Raw genomic sequence first — 19719 nt, 5'->3', positions numbered from 1 at the left:
AGATGGCTAGCTTAACACATATCTTAACCAGTAAAGTAAACTAACATTTCGTTAATTGCTCACTCCCTCTAAAGATTTAATGAACTTTTATAAGTGTACTATTAAGAACTATTACATTATTTGAGATGGAGATGCTATTTCCCTTAAAGGACACTCCTTAAAAGAGCTAATAAATTTTTACAAGTATACTATCAAGGATTATTACATTGTTTGAAATGGAACACTTTTTTCGCAAGACACAAAATGACTACACTCTTAGACACATCTACCTAATCACGATCCTATACAAAGTTGGCTCATAACATTGTAGCAATCTTATCACTATTGGCCTCGGTCCTTTTGCCCTTTTTGGCTTGTCAAGGCGTCTTCCCAGACCTCTAGCTCTAGTTATGGCACACTTTGCTATTAGTCCGCCCCTCTTAGGCTCAATTCCCTACACCTTTGGTTATGGTTGTAACTCTTTTGCATCTTTTGCCTCATGGCTCCACTACGAACACCACATGGCCACCACTCTCCTTGTTCTTGGTTTTGATACCAGTTGACATGTGTCAAAGAGTTTAACTAGGCCTCCATGCTTTTTAGGCACTCCTTACATGTCACCGGAACACCTAAGTTAATCTAGAAACTTTCATTCCCTTCTAAGCAAGAATGAACCAAGAAATATGCATCAAAAGCAAAGTAAGAAAGGGGAGTGAGGAAAAAAGTATTATATTCACAAATATGTAAAACATTTACACAAGAGAGACCCTCATACAACTTGCCTATGGTTTGGGGAAGTGAGCCCATGCACCCCTCACACTCACACTATTCAGCTTTTTTTTTTTTTTTTTGGTTAAGGGTGCCTTTTATAGGTTTAGGAACCCTCTTACAAAGCCCCTTTCTCTCTAACAGCTTTGTAGGAGCCTCTGCCATGATTTCAAACCTCCAACTTGTTGGAACATTTTTCCCATCCATTAAAATAGTGATTAGTCTATCGGAGCGATGTAGGGTGGGTTGCTTGCCTGCTGGTGCGGCTGGCTGGTTCTTTAGGTGCAAGTTGTGCAAGTGTAATGTTGTTGTTGGCCCCTTCAACACCATTGGGGGTTTCCATTTGAACCAAACCTCCTAAAGGTGGTTTACTTAAGCCCCAAGGCTTGTGCTCACCCGATAGCCACTTGGTGCAGATTGAACTTGTGAGTCGTGACCTCTAAAGGGTTGCTTTGTGGTGGTGAACAGGGGGGTTGGATGAGAATGCACATGAGTTGGAAGCTCCACGATTGATGTGTTGTTAAGACGTTTGCTTGTGACACCATCTAATAATATTCACAAGGTTGCAATGTTCTCAAACGTTTTAAAATCCTCTGTTCATTGTTGAAGGAGTTCATAAACTTGGCAAATATTTTCTTTACAGCAACTAATTCTCCATCCATGATTCCTTTGTAAACATATGTATACCGACTTTAAACCAATCTTCCTTCAATTGCGAAGTAGTTGGTAGCAGTCTTTAGTTCTTTGATTGAAAACCGTTTTAGGTAATTTTTCTTCTTGAAGATCTCTAACTGTGGAAGCGCCACCATGTTCTTTATTTGCATGATTATTTCCTGGTGCATTCTTGGCTTTCCTTTCCAGCAGTGATTGGGCTCTAATTTGGCCAGCCACTAAAAAGACCAAACAATTGTAACAATAACAATCATGTCTTCAACCTTTTACCATGGCTTACCTCATTATCCATATTTGAAGTGAGTTCTCATGATTTGATGGCGTTATACTCCGTGTACTGGCCTCTACTTGCTGAAAACCCCATTGTAACCCTCCATGGGAGACTTTTCATCGGATCCATTGTTACCTATGAAAACAAGGTTTTCATCGTATGTCTCGAACACACTCAGGTTTCTGGTAGTGACATCATAAGTAATCCAAATATGAGCTAGTTCTCCGTTACGTGTCCTATGAGACAAACAGTTGACAATGTTGAGTTCTTATTGATCCTAACATGTTGTATTGGTGGATCCCAATCCTCATTAACATAGCTATTAAACTCCACCATAAAGATTTAATTTTAAGACTTGGTAGCAGTGGTAGGGCTATTCAATAATACCAGAAATCCTCCGGTTGAGTTGGGTGGTATTGGATGGCCAACAAGAGCAAGAAAAAAAGCAAGGCCATGACCATAGGTAGTGGCATTTCTAGTGTTGATGATGAATGGGAAATGGATCGTTAAGTCTGCATGTATCTTGGTCAAGGAGTCCCATTGGCAAATAGGCTCTGAAAACACAGCCCAACCAACAGGCTACTGATAATCTACGGTATTGAATTCAATCGCTCCAACTGAAGGTTTGGCAAGAGGCATTAACATGACATCACATGGTTTTGCTTTGAGTGTTGTTGAGACTAGGAGTGTTGGTTCATATATACATTTTTCCTCGTCGCTCTTATATAGACTGGAATCTTGTTTTCTATTTTCATTATTTTTTGAATTATGGGTAATACAATTAATCATAAGAAGCTGCAATGTAAAAAATAAAAAAAAAATTCCTGGTTAACCTTTCTCAGATGAATACTATTGAAAACAAATAACAAAGTACTAAGAGCCAATTTCATCTTGGAATCGAGGAGAAACAAATTCCACGTTAGCAATTAGAATATTTGTCCTTAATGATAAATGATATGTATATATATGCATCCAAAAATCCAAATCTTATTAATTACTTCCAAAGTTTGAATGATATTACCTAAAAATTAAGAGAAAACAAAGAGATAAAGAGCTTCTATATAGTAGTAAATACACTAATAATCCATATTTGAATACCAAGTTCAACCAAACTAGTAGACTCATGGTTTGAATCACTAAGCAACTACTTCTTTGCTACTTCTAATTTGCTTTTTTATCTTTCAAAAAGGAAGAATTTGTTCAAGTAAAAAATCCATGAATAATGAATAGAAAAGTTTTTATTTGTTCCAAGTAAATATATATATCACATTTTTAATTTTATATAAAATTGTGTTATATCTAAATTAATTGGTAGTATTATGTTTTCATCGCTTAACTACTTTTACCTAAAATAATATTTATTGTAAGTGTGATACATTCGCATATTTATTTTTTAATAATAATTAACTTATAAAATATAAATATTTTTAAAATGTAAATAAATTGTTTATAAATAAAAAAAATTATAATCGAAAGACAATCTAATATAAATACATGAAAGATCAAATCTTTGGCCGATAAGAGGTGATTATCTTATGTAAATAGGATAGGTAAATGTCATTTGTTTAATTTGATTTGATTTTTTAATTTAAAAGTAATTTAAAAGTAACACTTCAAGAACTATTTCAATTTTAATTTCTGTTGTCTTTAACATACCTCTCTCTATTTGTTGTAACACTACTTCTTAGAACAATCCTCTACATTATCAAAGCAACTCCCTTAACCATACTGATGTATCATTGCCACTTCAATTTTATAAATTGTACCCTACACATATTCAGTAATTAAAATTGACATCCTCGTTTGAAATGGTGTTCCATTTCCACAGTATCAAGCAGTAGAACAATATTTGGCTTAATAAGAAAATTTTTTTTTAAAAAAAGACAATATATATGAACAAAAAGGTCAGTAACAAAATAATACAAGCAAAAAACTAGTGTATTATGTTATGATTTGATTTCATGACGTTATTAAGGGAGGGTCAACATAAAGTCTTGAGGCTTCAACTTGTAACGGGAGATGATCTCCGTTGTCTGATGTGTCAATTTGTAGTGAGAAATAATCCGAAGGGTCGCTTTGTGATGAGGATAAGGGGGCTGGATGATCATGCATATATGCTTTGATAATGGTGCTTCAGGTTGAAGAAGTTTGATTACTTCACCTACATTTGGCCTTTCCCTGTTGGAAAGACAAGTACACCATAATCCCACAATCAACAACTACTTCATTTTATCTTTATCAAAATTTCCTTGCAATTTGCCATAGGCTACGTTAGTTATATTGCTAGCAAGGTGAAGTTGCCAGATCCAATTATAAATTGTACTAAGTTCATTAGGATCGGTTTTTCTCCCAAATGCAATTTCTAAGGTAATGATTCCAAAGCTATACATGTCTCCTTTTTTGCTAGCCCTGGGTTGCTCCAAATATGCCGATGGTTGGTAGCCAAAAGTTCATGGCCCTACAGATGTCTGACTCGTCCTTAAGCCCTTGAGCTTTGCAATTCCAAAATCACCAAGCTTGGCAATGAAATATTTGTCCAGCAATATGTTTTCCGACTTGATATCTCTATGGATGGCACACTTCTCTGCACCTTCATGAAGATACTGAATGGCCGAGACCAAGTTCTTAGCTACCTTATACCAAATATACCAAGGAAGTGAGGTTTCATTTCCATGGAGATGACTTTCAAGGTTATTGTTAGGAATGTATTCATAAACAAGAAAGAATTCATTTTCCCTAAGACACCAACCAATGAACTTCCCCACGTTTCTACGCATTAAACGCTTTATAACCCTCGATTCATAGTTGAACTCACACTAGGACTCAACAGATATTTTTTTTATAACGACTAATTTTCTACCCAAGGTTCCTTTATAAACATGTGCGGACTCGCCTTCACCCAACCTTCTATTTTATTGGTCTATGCCTTCGAGCCAAATGGATTGGTCAATGAATATATATTGTCACTAAACACATACTTAATCACATAACTATATGAGATAGAGGTTTTCTTTCATGTTAGTGCAATACTAAGGAGTTATTAAGTACTAATTGGATGAAGCTCATGGAACATAAAGATCTTGTAAGAGAATTGTAAAATTGTTACAATTATGAGATTACTATGCATCAAAGTCATGTTCCTAAAATCGTTCCTGGACATTGTATTGTCAAGACAGGGTATTCACAATGCTAAAAGATTAATACACATTAAGTCTCTTTATTTGGAAAGTAAGCAATTGATCACATAAATTGAAGTATATGGGATATTTGATGATAACATGTGGGTGCCTGTTAAAGAACAAGTTCATTGAACATGACTTACTATGAGAAATCCATTTGGTAGTTCACTAAAGTGTCTATGGAATATGTTCTCATGTGATAGCCGTGCAACTAGTCCTTGGACTTGAGACACCAAGTCATCTTTTATGGAGAATGACATATTTTGATTTCACCTCTACGGGTCTAAAGGTGACTAGATACCTAAATAGGGTGTTTTTAGGTATGTCATAAAGCATTCGAAGATGATTGAGTGGTCAAAGGAGGATTCATCACCCCAAATGATATAAATGGATGTATCTCACTTGTTCTCAATTTTTGATTAACCCGTATAAAGTGTTTGGCCAAAGCATAATGAATTTGAGAAAAGTTAATTTCTTAAATTCATAAAATTAGTCATGAATTATGAGAACTAATATGGAATGTCATAAGTAGATACTGAGCCATGCTTTATAACATATTCGAGATATTTGATGAAATTATCATATTACACTAAGAAGCTTATCACTGAAGGGTTTTGTCAAATTCTTTACTTGACTCTTTAACATTTGGGTGGTCATGATGTATTATTAGATGTCGCTCATGATCTATAAATATAAATCAATTATCAAATTGATATTTGATTAGGATTTATATTTATTGCCAATATATTAGAAGTATAATAGGTCACACACATTAAATGACATGGTTGGGATTAAATAAGGACAATTAATTAAGTTGGACTTAATTCAAACAAACCAAAATAAAGTGGAAAAATTAATTAAGTTTACAAAGACTCAATTGAATAAAAATACAAATGTTGTATCTAGGGTTACAATTTAGTTTAGTTATATAAATATGTCATGTTAGCCAACTAAAACTCTAAGCCTTTAGCCACTTCTTAGCCATTTCGTAAAAATAAGAAAAGAAAAATAGTTTTCTTTGTCTTACAGAAATAAGTTTCAACAAGAACTTTTGGTCTTTTTGTTTTATAAATAAAACCTGCTAGCACAAATAAAAATCTTACATTTGAGAAGGTTTTATTCGATCACTGTGTGGATTACTGTTAGAGGCTAAACACTTGAGTGGTTGAAGATTTAACAAATCATAAAGGTGAAAAAGCAAAAATTTTAACTGTAGAATTTTAGACTGTCTTATTCTCTTTTCAAGTTTATTGCTTCATCACAAGCGTTTTTAGATTCTATAGGATTTGACAGTTTCTCTGATTAAATGTTATTTTATTTTCTTGTCGCATTATTTTTTAATTTCTTGATTGTTTTTATGTTTGAGAATGAGGTCAAATCCCAGTAGTGGTATCAGAGTCCTTGTTTGATGTTTTTCATATAATTTGCATGCTTCATTCCTGGTGATAATCGATAGGATTGATTGTGTGTTGATTTAATATATATCAATTTTGAAGATTTTCTTTAAAATTTGATTTTCTATTTTAATTTCAAATCTGGACAGCATGTGTTTTATCCATTAAAACATATTGTAAAAGGTTTAATGAATGGATTAAAAGCTTGCAAAGCCAAGTTAAAACCGAATAGTTTTGAGGTGTTTTGGAGACTAATGTGCCAATTATTTTTGCTAACATTAGGCAAGTGTTATGTGCAGTTTTAAATTGTTAAAAATTAGTTTTATCAAATTGAATTACTGCATGTTTCAGCTAGACTTGATTTAGTATAAAAAAGGGTTCATAAAAATTATGTTTTCAACTTTTAAAACAACAAAGATTCAATGTAGAAAATTTTGGGCAGCCATGATCGGTTTGGTGGCATAATTCTCCATGAATTTAGTGTTTAATTGTTAAACAAACTTGTTGAAAATTTTCAGTTGCTATTTTCATGAGTTTGACTAATGATTTATGGAGTTTTAAGAACACTTAAATGCCATCTATTTTAATTTTGAGTGATTTATAAAAAATATGAAATTATTTTCTACTTTAAAAGAAATTCCTAAAATTAAGGATAGCATTTTAATTTGAGAAATTCATAGGAAATAGTTTCCTATTTTAAAAGATATTTATAAAGTTATCTGATAGTATTGAACTTTTCTTAAAATTTTGGTTTGACTAGAAGTTTTCAAAATTTGTTAAGTCACTATTTAGGTAACTTGAACAAGATACAATTTAGGAAACTAATCCATATTCTAAATGTTAGAAATTAAAATGTTGTCTTAGATATATTTTAGGAAGTTTACTTAAAATAAAAAGGTTTCAAAAATTAAAATGAGTTTTAATTATGGAAAGAATGAAAATGAAAAGTCTTAAAATGGAAAATTTTATTTCAATGAATTTCTGTTTAGGCAAAATAAGTAAAATGTTTACTTTAGGTGTTTTGAAAATGAAAATTTCTTAAACACTAAATTGAAATAAAATAATATCAAATAATTTGAGTCTAGCACTTCACGTGAGTTAATTTATGCTTTAATCAAATAACACACAAGATCACTGTCACGACCCGGAACCTCCCTCAGGCCCATGACAATCGTCGCGACGTCCCGATTGACACTCATTATCCGGAATGCCAACCGGAACCCTGCAAGGCTTACATATCAGTTTCTTTCCTTTCCTATGAGCAATCATTGTTAAATATCGAGTTTTTAGAGAATATATACTATTTTAGATCAAAAACAATCAAAATAAAATTTTCGCCACACAGGGGTATTTTGGTCATTTTTTTTTCAAAAATTTCGAAACTGGCTAAACCGTAATATACAAGTACAAAACACATAATTTATATTCAAAATGAGTTTAAAAGTCTAAAGTCTTCATTTAAAATGAAATTACGATTATTTGAATATAATAAGAAAATAAAAGAAATATTAAGGGAAATATTCTATTTTCTTATAAAACAATATTTATAAAGTTATACGTGAATAATTTTTATAGCGTAAAAGCTAAAAAAATTTATACATACTGAAATACAGTAAGCCAAAATATTTAATTTAATTTACAATTACAAGAGGGCCCCCGAATAAACAAAAGTAAAGAGGACTGTGAACCTACGGTTTGGAAAATGCAGATCCAATGGTAGTCATCGATGAGATCAGCTATCTACAGTCTATACTGAACCTGAAATGGGTGGAAATGAGGGTGGTGAGATTATAAAATCCCAATGAGTAAACAGACATTATCATAACTATCTAAAGGCGAGTAAAATGGAGTCAAGTTTAAACAACAAATTTCAACCCATTTCATAATGTTTTCAATTTGTTTCTTAAACCATAAAATATTTGTAATTTACCAAAACAGTTGTTAAGGCTTATGTCTTTTATTAAAACAAGGCTCAAGCCAAAACTAATCCTCCGGGATACCTTGGCCGAGGCATCTAACCGAGTCCGCCAAGGGTGTTAAAATATTCACACGTGAAACACATTTTTTTTTTTAAATCAGCCGTTCCTTGGCGTTGGCCGAGTTACACATTCACGTGGGGGTTCGACGTGAAGTGAGCTCTAATACTACCACGGGAGTTACCCTCCTCGCCTCTACAACCGGAGTAACTATATAACTGGGTTTACCGTGCCTCTCTAATAGGCAGTCCACGGAAACCCTTCACTGCAGTGACTAACCCACCAATTTTAATAAAATTTCGACAGTATAACGTGGCTTTTATTTATTTATCCAGCCTGCATAGTAAAATCAACTTACATAAATTTCTCAAATGCACTCACAAAATATAGCCACATATACTCATTTCTCATAAGCCATTCCTAGGAAAATATATATTTTTCAAGTCAGTTTGCAGCCTCTAATTACTCAATTTCATAATCAATACAATATATTTTTATTTATCACATTTATTCCTAAAACATCAAAAATCCCGTTTTAATCTCGTTTTCATTTCATAAAATACATAAAGGGCATTTAAAAATAAACTCTAGATAATTTACAATAATAATAAGTTTACTCACTGTTTGTACAAACTAAAAGCTTTCTAAGCGCCCCGATCACTACTCGTCGGGTACGACATCTTTGCCTTTTCCGGAAGGCTCTCCTCCTAGACATGTTACAAAAATTTACACAATTCATCACATTGATGCTAAATCACTATATAATTAACTTAAATCCTATACTAATGCATGGTATGAAATGCAATAGCCTAAAACAGCTTAAACGCGGTATTAACCTATTTTTGGCACTTTGCCCGATAAATTGCTAACGCGCTCCATTTTAGCTCTAAATCATCCCATTCTCTCTCCAACATTTCTAACCATTAAATATCAGCCAATAACCTTCTAAAAACAACAAAATCAGCTCACTCCCTTCCTTGGAAAATTCGGCCAAAAATTGGACATTAACTCGGTTAATTTTCTACTTTGTTTTTCTATCACGTTTAATCGTTTTTCATCATTTCTCTTCATTTTCCTTAGAATAAAATCAATTCATCATCATTGTACAGCATTGAGCATCCAGCCAAGAGTGGGTATTGTGAAAATTTAATGATTTCTTGCCCAATTTAATTTCTAAACACATTTAACTAACTAAAACTATCAATTTAACTAAAAATCAAAACCTAAAAATTTCAATTTCTGTCCCCTAGAATTTCGTCCAGCCCTTGATATCACTTTTTGATCTCTCTCCTCAAGCATGCTAAATGGAAATAAAGGCATAGGAAAGGTAGAAATCAAGCTAAAATCGAAAAATCTTACCGTTAGACGCGTAAACGGTCGAAAACCGCGAATTTCCCTTTGAATTTTCTTGTTTCTCTTTGGTTTTTCTTTTTTTCTTCCTTTCCTCTCTATTTCCTCTCTTGTTCTTCCTTATGGCCGGCCAGCACTTAAAATTTGAGTTTAAATGGGCTGACTTTTCATTAAAATAATATTATATCATTAAAAAATGCCACATGTCACTTTCCCATTGGCCCATTTTTAAAATTTCATCCATTTGTTTCCAAATTTTCACCATACACTTGTCTCATATATTCATAGCTTAGATAAAATTCTCAGACTCAACCAAAGTCTCGATGGAGTAATTTTTAAAATTTACAGTTTTACCCCCGTAAAAGTCAAAATTACATTTTTGCCCCAAAAATTGAAAAATTGCCCATAGACATATTTTTCATCCCTTATACTCATACCATTCTCTAATTTGTCAAATTTGATCTAAATTCTCTCAAAATCTCAAATTTTATCCGTGGGTGGCAAAATTACGATTTTGCCCCTACACTCCAAAAATCACCAGAATTAAACTTTTTCACTTCCTATCATTAAATTATACTCCAAATAGTTAATCTTGGTCAAAAATTTCACTCCATGATCAAATTATTATCTTAGGTGGTAAAATAACGATTTTTCCCTTGAATATCAAAATTTCTAATTTTACCCCAAATGACATTCATTACCCAGTATGTCAACCGAAACCTCACAAGGCTCTTGCATCAATTTTACGTCTCCCCTATGAGCAACAGTTACTAAATATCATATTTTAAGGGAATATAAACTATTTTTAAATCAAAACAAAGAAAAAGTAATTTTTACCACACAAGGGTATTTTGGTCATTTTTACTTAAAAATTTTGAAACCTGGTGAAAATACAACATGCGATTGAAAAATATACATTTCTTATCTAAAAATAATTTTAGTAATCTAAATCATCCATTTAAAATAAAATTTTGGCTAATCTAACTAAATAAAAATATTAAATAAAATATTCTATTTTCTTATAAAACAATATTTATAGAACTCTGCGTAAATAATTTTTGTAACGTAAAATCAAAATAAATTCATACATATAGTGGCACACGTAGCCAGATATACAAAATATTCTACAATGACATATGGACCCCACAATAACCGCAAATATACTAGACTGTAGACCTTCGATTTCTAAGGATGCAAATCCAAAAGCAACCCTCAACAAAATCGGCTGTGTACAGACTGTCCTGAGCCTGAAATGGATAAAAAAAAGGGGGCGAGTTTTTACAAACCCAGTGAGTAAGCAAAATTCATCTATAACATCTAAAGCCGAGTAAATGGAGACAGTTAAATCATCCCATCATAATATAGTTCATAACATTCAAAACTCATTTCATCAAAATAATTAACAAGGCTTATGATTTTCTTAAAAACTTGGCTTGTGCCAAAACTCATACTCTGTGACACCTTGGCCCGGGCATCCAACCGAGTCCGTCAAGGATGTTAAAACGACATATACCCATAACATATGTTTTTACTTTTAAAATATAGCCATTCTTTGACGTTGGTTGAGTTTCATCCTCACGTGATGGTTCGACGTGAAGTGAACTCTAAACTTACCTTAGGAGATACCCTTCGCGCCTCTCATACTAAGGAAATATATAACGGGGTTTACCGTACCCCTCTAATAGGCTGGTTCACGAAAACTCACCCACTGCAATAAACTAAATATATAACCCACCAAATTAATAAAATTTCGACAGCATAACATGGCTAATATAGTACTATCCAACCTGTCAATGTAAAACAAAACAATTTATATAATTCACAAAACCACAATTTCAGCCATTCATGCTACCACAATTTCATAAGTCATCAATGCAAATCATGTATATATATATATAATACGAATGTATAGCCTCCACTTACTCTATTTCGAAAATCAACATTTAGTTTCAGAATAACTTATAAATCTCATTCATTTAACCAACATTTAAAATGTAAAACATAATAATTTGCAAATTAAGTGCTTTATTCTTTAAAATCTTAAAACAAGTATAAACCACTTTAGATAATTAAGATGAACATTTGATTACTCACAATAGCAGGAGTTTGGAGTACTCCTATTCTTGGTCCTCTGGCACAATATCTTTACCCTTATCAGATGGCTCACCACCTATACTGATAAATGACACGTAATTCAATATATTTGTGCCAAACTATTAATAAACTATTTCAGGCTCCATATGAATGCATGGCATTGAATGAGAATTGTCCGAATAATCACTTAAAGACGGTGCTATACTTGGGTTCAATTATGATCGGATTGAATTGGCATTCGACCTAACTCGCACTATGCCTTGTTTAATTAGCCAAAACATCCAATTCAACTCCAAATATCTTCATTACACTTCTAATATTCCAAATACACCAAAGTACCTCAATGAGCTTAATTGTGACAAAATATCATCCAACATTCCAACTTTGCCCTTGGGTGGCAAAATGACCATTTTGCCCCTACGTTATGAAAATTTCCGAATTAACTCCAAATCAATCCTCAAATTTCGAATCATCATATTAAGACATTCTAAGATTCAATAACTCTCAAATACATCCTAAAATCTCTATTCAAACTAGTTTGAGGTTTTAATTGACTTAATTGTACCACTAGGTACAATATTAATTTTTAACGATTTTCTGATACATTCACTTATGCAAACATTCTATCAAGCACATGAATGACATGATAAGTATATAATAGAGTAGGGCTTGATAGTCTTACTTAGCTAGTATCATATTGTTCGGATGTGTCACACATGACTGCACAGTATTAGAGGCATGGTTAGGGTAAATGTATATGATACATTTAGATAAAGGGTTGTCACCTAACTGATCTAGGAGTTGTGTAAGATATAATTGGTAAGTTAAGTTACCTACCAAATTAGTTTCATTATGGCTTGTTGAGTCACTCAAGGTCATGTTGCGATGAAAGAGATCCTAGCTCAATAAGAAGTTTAAAGGTTAAATTTCTCAAAATTTTAGAGGAGAGTTGTTATTTTGATAAAATATTGAGAATAATCATATAAGATTCTAAAACCTTGTTTTTATGATTACATAATTTGTGTTAATGACTAAGCTTTATGTATTGATTTATATAGGATATAAATCGATAATGGCAAATAGTTTGTCACTTAAAAGCATACTCGATGTCAACAAGTTGGCATACTCAAATTTTATTGATTGGTTTCGCAATATCAAAATTATCTTAAAACAAGAGAAAAAAGCTTATGTCCTAGATGGTCATGTTCCTAAGGAATCTAACGATGATGATACGAAAGAGGAAAATGAGGCCTATAGAGTTTGTATGGACGATCTTGATCAAGCCACATGTGTGATGTTGGCTAGTGTGGCTCCAGATCTTTAAAAGCAACATAAAGCTATAAATGCCTTGGATATTATCCTAAACCTTAAAGAAATGTTCGGTAAGGAAAGTCACATAGAGAGATTCGACATTTCAAGGGAATCATTTCAAATTTAAATGTCTGAGGGAAGCTTAGTAAGGCCTCATGTGCTAAAGATGATAAGATATATCATTCGACTCAAGCTATTGGGTTGGCTTATGGATCATGATTTGAGCATAGACCTTGTACTCTTTTCGTTACTTAAAAACTATTCATAGTTTGTGTTGAATTTCAACATGAACAAGATTGAGGCAACTTTATCAGTTTTACTGAATATGCTCATATAGGCTGAGAACACCATTGCAAAGAAGAAGCCTTTAGTTCATCTTGTCTCTTTTAAGAAAAACAAAAATAAGAAAATAAAATTTTCTAAGAAAGACAAAGGTCAAAAGGCATCAACTTCGAAAGGTATGAAGCCTACTAAGGGAGTGAAAAATGACAAGTTTAATGACAAATGCCATTTCTATGGGAAATGAGGGCATTGGAGGCACAATTGTAAGGATTATCTTGAATCCATCAAGAGGAAGAAACAAAAGGAAGTTTCCACTTTAGGTATGAATCACATGGTGATTTATTTTTCACTACTTGGTATATGATACCCTACTCTATATTAATGGTTTTAATATGTATGACATATTGAAGAAACTAATGACAAGGAGCAATGAAGAATAGGACCATGAAGGCGACAACCTTAATTGATGGTGATAAAGCTTGTCGATTGAGATTAGATTGTGGAACAATAAATAATTTTAGAACATTAAATGTTTTCATGACATGATTGTGAAAATGAGATGTTTTGGTTTTGGGCCTATGGCAAAATATTTTATTTTATGTTTAGGAAACATAGATTTATATTTTACTAGTATGAAATGCTTACCTTATATATTTATGTTCACATCACTTCACACCCCATTTTATTTTTGAATTGTTCTAAATTATTTATCCTTAAGTATAACCTTGCATATATGATAATCAATACTAAGTCATAATGATAAGATCATTGTGAGATTGTTTTTCTTTTGATTATGAATCGAAAAGAAAATTAATGAGATGACTTAGATCAAATTGAGTCTTAACTCAATGGATTCATAATAGGATTATGAACACATTTAGTTAAGGAGCATTCTTGTTGAGATAAAATATCTAAATTAAGATTGCTTAGAACTAAATAACAATTTATTATCATATTGAATTCATAAGAGATAAATCACAAAGCATTCCAAACCCAGTTAATCGCATGAATTAACCTTTGAAAGGATTTCATCCCATAACTAATGATGAACGACTTATGATATGTAAGTATATATAAAAAGTTATGGATATAACGTCCCAAAGGAAAGTAAATAAGTTTACTTGGTAAGATTTCTATACATGATAGAAATAGTGGGAGCTAATGACACTTTAAAGGTCAAGGGTCATGAAATTATAAAATCTAGTAGATAAGATCTATCCACAAAGATTGATATAATGGGACCTATAAAAATGCATAATTCATCCATTAAATACAAACTATTAGTAGGATGCATATTGATGCACTACTCATATAAGTCGAGTCTACTAAATGATCTAACATGAATGATTGGATAATAATCTCTATTCAATCTAATAAATTCAAAATAGTTGAACACATTGAATAAGACAAACATATTTTGTGCAAATCATAAGATTAGTGGGAGTAAGATATGTTACTCATTAAAAGTGTATAAGATACATTTGCTAGTTTAAGAAAAACAAAATGGAACTAAAGAGTTAGAGCCTAAAAAGGGACTTAACAAAAGAATTTAGGATGACATGTTAAAGGAATTTAACATAGAAAGAATCTTATATGTTAAAAGTGACATAAAGTCATGATTGAGCAGTTGTATTGGAATTGTTCTAAAACAAGAGATAATTGCATGATTATATCTATAATCGGATACAAACCTTTCGTTTAGGCTACAAAAGGACAAATATTTGGATCATTGGTTTAATAAACTAATAAATGATTCCAAGTTGTTAAAGTAACAACAAGAGCCATGATAATGGAATCAAGGTCTTGTTGTGATCTAAATTAGTATTTCGATTATGACAATAGAGATTGTCAAACATATAAATTAACATAATCCTAAATATTGTAATTTAAGTTGTCTTAGTAGGGACATAGTCTCTAAGCGAAGAGTTCGATATTGGATACGTTAGCAAACTCAAGTGCAAGTGAGAGATTGACATATACCCTCGAGCCAATTGGATTGGTCAAAGAATATATATTGTCATTTAATGCATACTTAATTGCATAACTATATATGATAGAGGTTTTCCTTCATATTAGTGCAATAATAAGGAGTTATTAAGTACTAATTGGATGAAGCCCATGGAACATAAAGGCCTTGCAAGAGAACTATAAAGTTGTTACAATTATGATATCACTATGCATCAAAGCCATGTTTTTAAAATTGTTCCTGATCATTGTATTATCAAGACAAGGCATTGACCATGCTCAAAGACTAGTACATGTTAAGCATCCTTACTTGAAAAGTAAGCAATCGATCTCATAGATTAAAGTATATGGGATACTTGAGGAAAACATGTGGGTGCTTGTTAAAGAACAAGTTCACCGAACATAACCTGCAATGAGAACTCCATTTGGTATTTCATTCAAGTGTCTATGGAATATGTTCTCATGTGATAGTCATACAATAAGTCCTTAAACTTGAGACACCAAGTCATCTTATATGGAGAATGACATGTTTTGATTTCACCTCTACGGGTTTGGAGGCAACCAAATGCCTAAACTATAAAGCCTGATCGTATAAAATACTTTTCATGACATACATGTAATGGTAGTATGATTGCATGCTAAGAGAGTCCCGAAAAATTTACAAAAGTAGGTATTGTACCTAGAAGTACAACAAAATTGATTTAAGCCTCGAACTAGATCAAATAGGAATTTTAAAGTGAAATTAAGAGCTTCACAGTCTAGGGATGGCTCAAAATGGTAATTCGGAGTTTGAGGATCAATTTGGAGTCAAACCGAAATTTTCATTATCCAGGGGTAAAATGGTCATTTGCCACCTGGGGACAAAATGAAAATTTTTAGAAAAGATTTTTAGGCCCCATTTGACTTATTGGAGTATGATTTGAGGTTCAGAAGTGAAAATTTTAATTTCGATATAAATTGGAGTACATAGGGGAAATGGTAATTTTGCCGCCTTAGGGGCAAATCGGTAATTTTGTACCCCCAGAGCATTTTTCCAGCACAAGATCTTCACCCATCATCCTTTTTGACCTTTGAATAATGTGTGGAGGAGAGAGAAAGCTTAATAGTTAAGAAATTACAAATGGACCAATAATGTGATGACAAGTGTTAAGCTTAGAATATTTTATTATTTAGCTTAAAAATAGCATAAATCAGCCTATTATCGCTCCAAATATTCGGCCAAGCAAGGAAAAGAGGGAAACAAAGGAAGAACAAACCCTAGGTGGAGAATTTCAAGAGAAAAAGTGTGAAAAATCAAGGAAAACAAGTGAAAAAGGTAGGATTTTTCAATTTAAACTTGAAATCTATTTTCCTTAAGCATTTTTCGTTATTTTCCATGGTTAAATTACATGTTTTCATGATGAATTCATGGCTGGTCAAAATGGGTATGGAGAGAGAAAGATGTTGGATTGATTTGATTTTAAGATATGTTAGTGTTTTTAGTTAGTTTAGCATATTTAGAAGCAAAACAATAAGAAAATAATCTATTTTCCCCATGAATCTTCATTGGCCGAATCTTCCTTGATGTGCGTGGGTGATGGATTGTTATTATTTCAAGAGAAATTGCTTAGAAAATGATGAATAATGGTGAGAAAAATTAAGTAGGAAAAATCACGGTGTTAGTGCACTGTAATTGCCGAATTTTTCCATGAAGAAATGGGAGAGTTTTGATGCTGAAATTAGTGTTATTTGAATAATTTTTGGTGAATTGAGGTATTAAAAAAGAAATGAAGCAATTTGGAGCTAAATTGGACGCGTTGGCCAATTAATCGAGTGATAAGTTGAATTAAGCCAATATCGGGGATTAGATGGTTACTAGTGCATTTTGCATTCCATATCATGCATTGGTAGTCTAAATTAGTTTAAATTCAATTTAGTACCAATGAAGTAAGTTTCTCGATTTTGTACTGTGTTAAGGTGGTGAGTCCTCCGATAAAGGCAAGAGAATTGCACCCGAGGATCAGTAATCGGAGTACTTCGAAAATCCCCATTCTAGACATTGTGAGTAACCTTATCATCATTTTAATTATCTAAAGTATGTTTTAACTTGGTTTTGGTGAAATTTTATGAAAAATGAGTTGAATGGCTAATTTTAGGTTTTATAAACAAAAATGTGTTTAAATGAAAAGATTTTATAAATTGTCTTGAAACGAAATAATGATTTGAAAATAGAGTAATTGGAGACCACTTGTATGTTGTAAATTTATGATTGGAATTTGATGGCTTATGTTATAATGTTATTGTGTTGGCATGACTGGCTGGGCTGTGTCTTATGAATTGTATGAATTGTTTTATTTTACCTTTGTAGGTTGGGTAGTAAAATATTAGCCCTGTCATGTTGTCAAAATTTTATTGTATGGTGGGTTTAGCTTGCTACAGTAGGTGAGTTCTATGGACCAGCCTATTAGAGGGGCATGAAATCCGGATTTATATATATGTATCTCGGTTGGAGAGGCGTGTAGGGTATCTCCTGAGGTATGGTTAGAGTTCACGTCACGCCGAACCATCTCGTGATGATGAACTCTGCTAACGCCAAGGAACGGCTATGTTTTTCAAACTAATAATTTGTTTACATGTATACAAAATTTTTAACAACCTTGGTGGACTCGGTTAAATGCCTCGGCTAACGTATCCCTGAGAATGATTTTGGCAGGAGTTAAGCTTTTAAAATACTCATAAGCCATGTTGACTATTTAAATGAAATGAATAATTATGTTATGAAAAACATATTTAGATGAAATGTTTTAATAGTCTCCATTTACTCGATTTTAGATCTTTTGAATGATGTTTGTTTACTCATTGAGATTATAAAATCTCACCACTCTCCTTTCCACCCATTTCAAGTTCAGATTAGGCTGTAGATAACTGAGTTCATCGAGGACTACCTTTGGATTTGCATTCCTTCAAACTGTAGGTTCACAGTCCTCTTTACTTTTAGTTATTCGGGGAGGGCCACTTGTTATTGTAAATTAAATTAAATACTCTGACTTACTGTATTGCAGTATGTATGAATTTATTTAGCTTTTACACTATAAAAATTATTTACGTATAACTTTATAAATATTGTTTTATAAGAAAATATAATATTTTACTTAATATTTCTTTTATTTTCTTATTATATCCAAATAATCGCAATTTCATTTTAAATGAAGATTTTAGACTTTAAAACTCATTTTTGATTATGAATTATGTGTTTTGTACTCGCTTACTACATTTTTAGCGGATTTCGAGATTTTTGAGAAAAAATGACCAAAATGCCCCTGTGAGGAAAAATTTATTTTTTTCTATTGTTTTGAATTGGAAATAGTTTATAATCTCTCAAAACATGATTTTAGCAACTAATACTCACAGGGGAAGCGAGAAAAACTGATGTTAAGCCTTGTGAGATTTCGATTGACATTTCACGTAATGAATGTCTATCGGGATGTCGCGGCGGTTGTCACGGGCTCGATGGGAGTTCCAGGTCGTGACATAAACAAAGTCTTTTTAGGTATGTCATGAAGCATGCAAAGGTGAATGATTGGTTAATAAAGGACTCATCACCCCAAGTGATATAAGGGGATGTATCTCACTTGTTCTTAATTCTTGATTAACTTGTATAAAGTGTTTAGCCAAAGCATGATACATTTGAGGAAAGTTAGTTTTCTAAATTTATAAAGTTAGTCATGAATTATGAAAACTAATACGGAATGTCATAAGTAGATACTGAGCTATGCTTTATGCAATATGTGGGATATTTAATGAAATGATCGTATTGCACTGAAAGGCTTATCACTGAAGCGCTTTGTCAAATTCTTTAATTGAATTTCTAACGTTTAAGTGGTCATGATTTATTTCTAGATGCCTTTCATAATTTGTAAATATAAATCAATTATCAAATTGATATTTGATTAGAATTTATATTTATTACCAACATGTTAGAAGCCTAATTGGTCACACACATTAAGTGACATGATTGGAATTAAATAAGGATAATTAATTAAGTTGGACTTAATTGAAACAAATCAAAATAAAGTGAAAAAATTAATTAAGTTCACAAAGACTTAATTGAATAAAAATACAACTGTTGTGTCTAAGGTTACAACTTTGTTTGGTTACATAAATATGTTATGTTAGCCAATTAAAACTCTAAGCCTTTAACCACTTATTAGCTGTTTCATAAAAATAAGAAAAGCGAAATAGTTTTCTTTGTCTTACAAAAATAAGACTCGACAAGAACTTTTGGTCTTTTTGTTTTAGAAACAAAACTTGCTAGCACAAGTAAAAATCCTATCTTTGATAAGTTCTTATTCGATTACTGTGTGGATTACTGTTGAGGCTAAACCCTTGGGTGGTTGAAGATTTGACAAATGCCATGGGTGAAGAAGCAAAGATTTCAACTACAAGATTTTAGAGTTTCTTGCTTCATCACAAGTGTTTTTGGATTTAATTGGCTCTTG

This window comes from Theobroma cacao, chromosome 5 (assembly GCF_053813885.1).
Source record: "Theobroma cacao isolate CCN51 chromosome 5, ASM5381388v1, whole genome shotgun sequence".
Taxonomy (NCBI): domain Eukaryota; kingdom Viridiplantae; phylum Streptophyta; class Magnoliopsida; order Malvales; family Malvaceae; genus Theobroma; species Theobroma cacao.
This window is presented reverse-complemented; position numbering follows the sequence as displayed.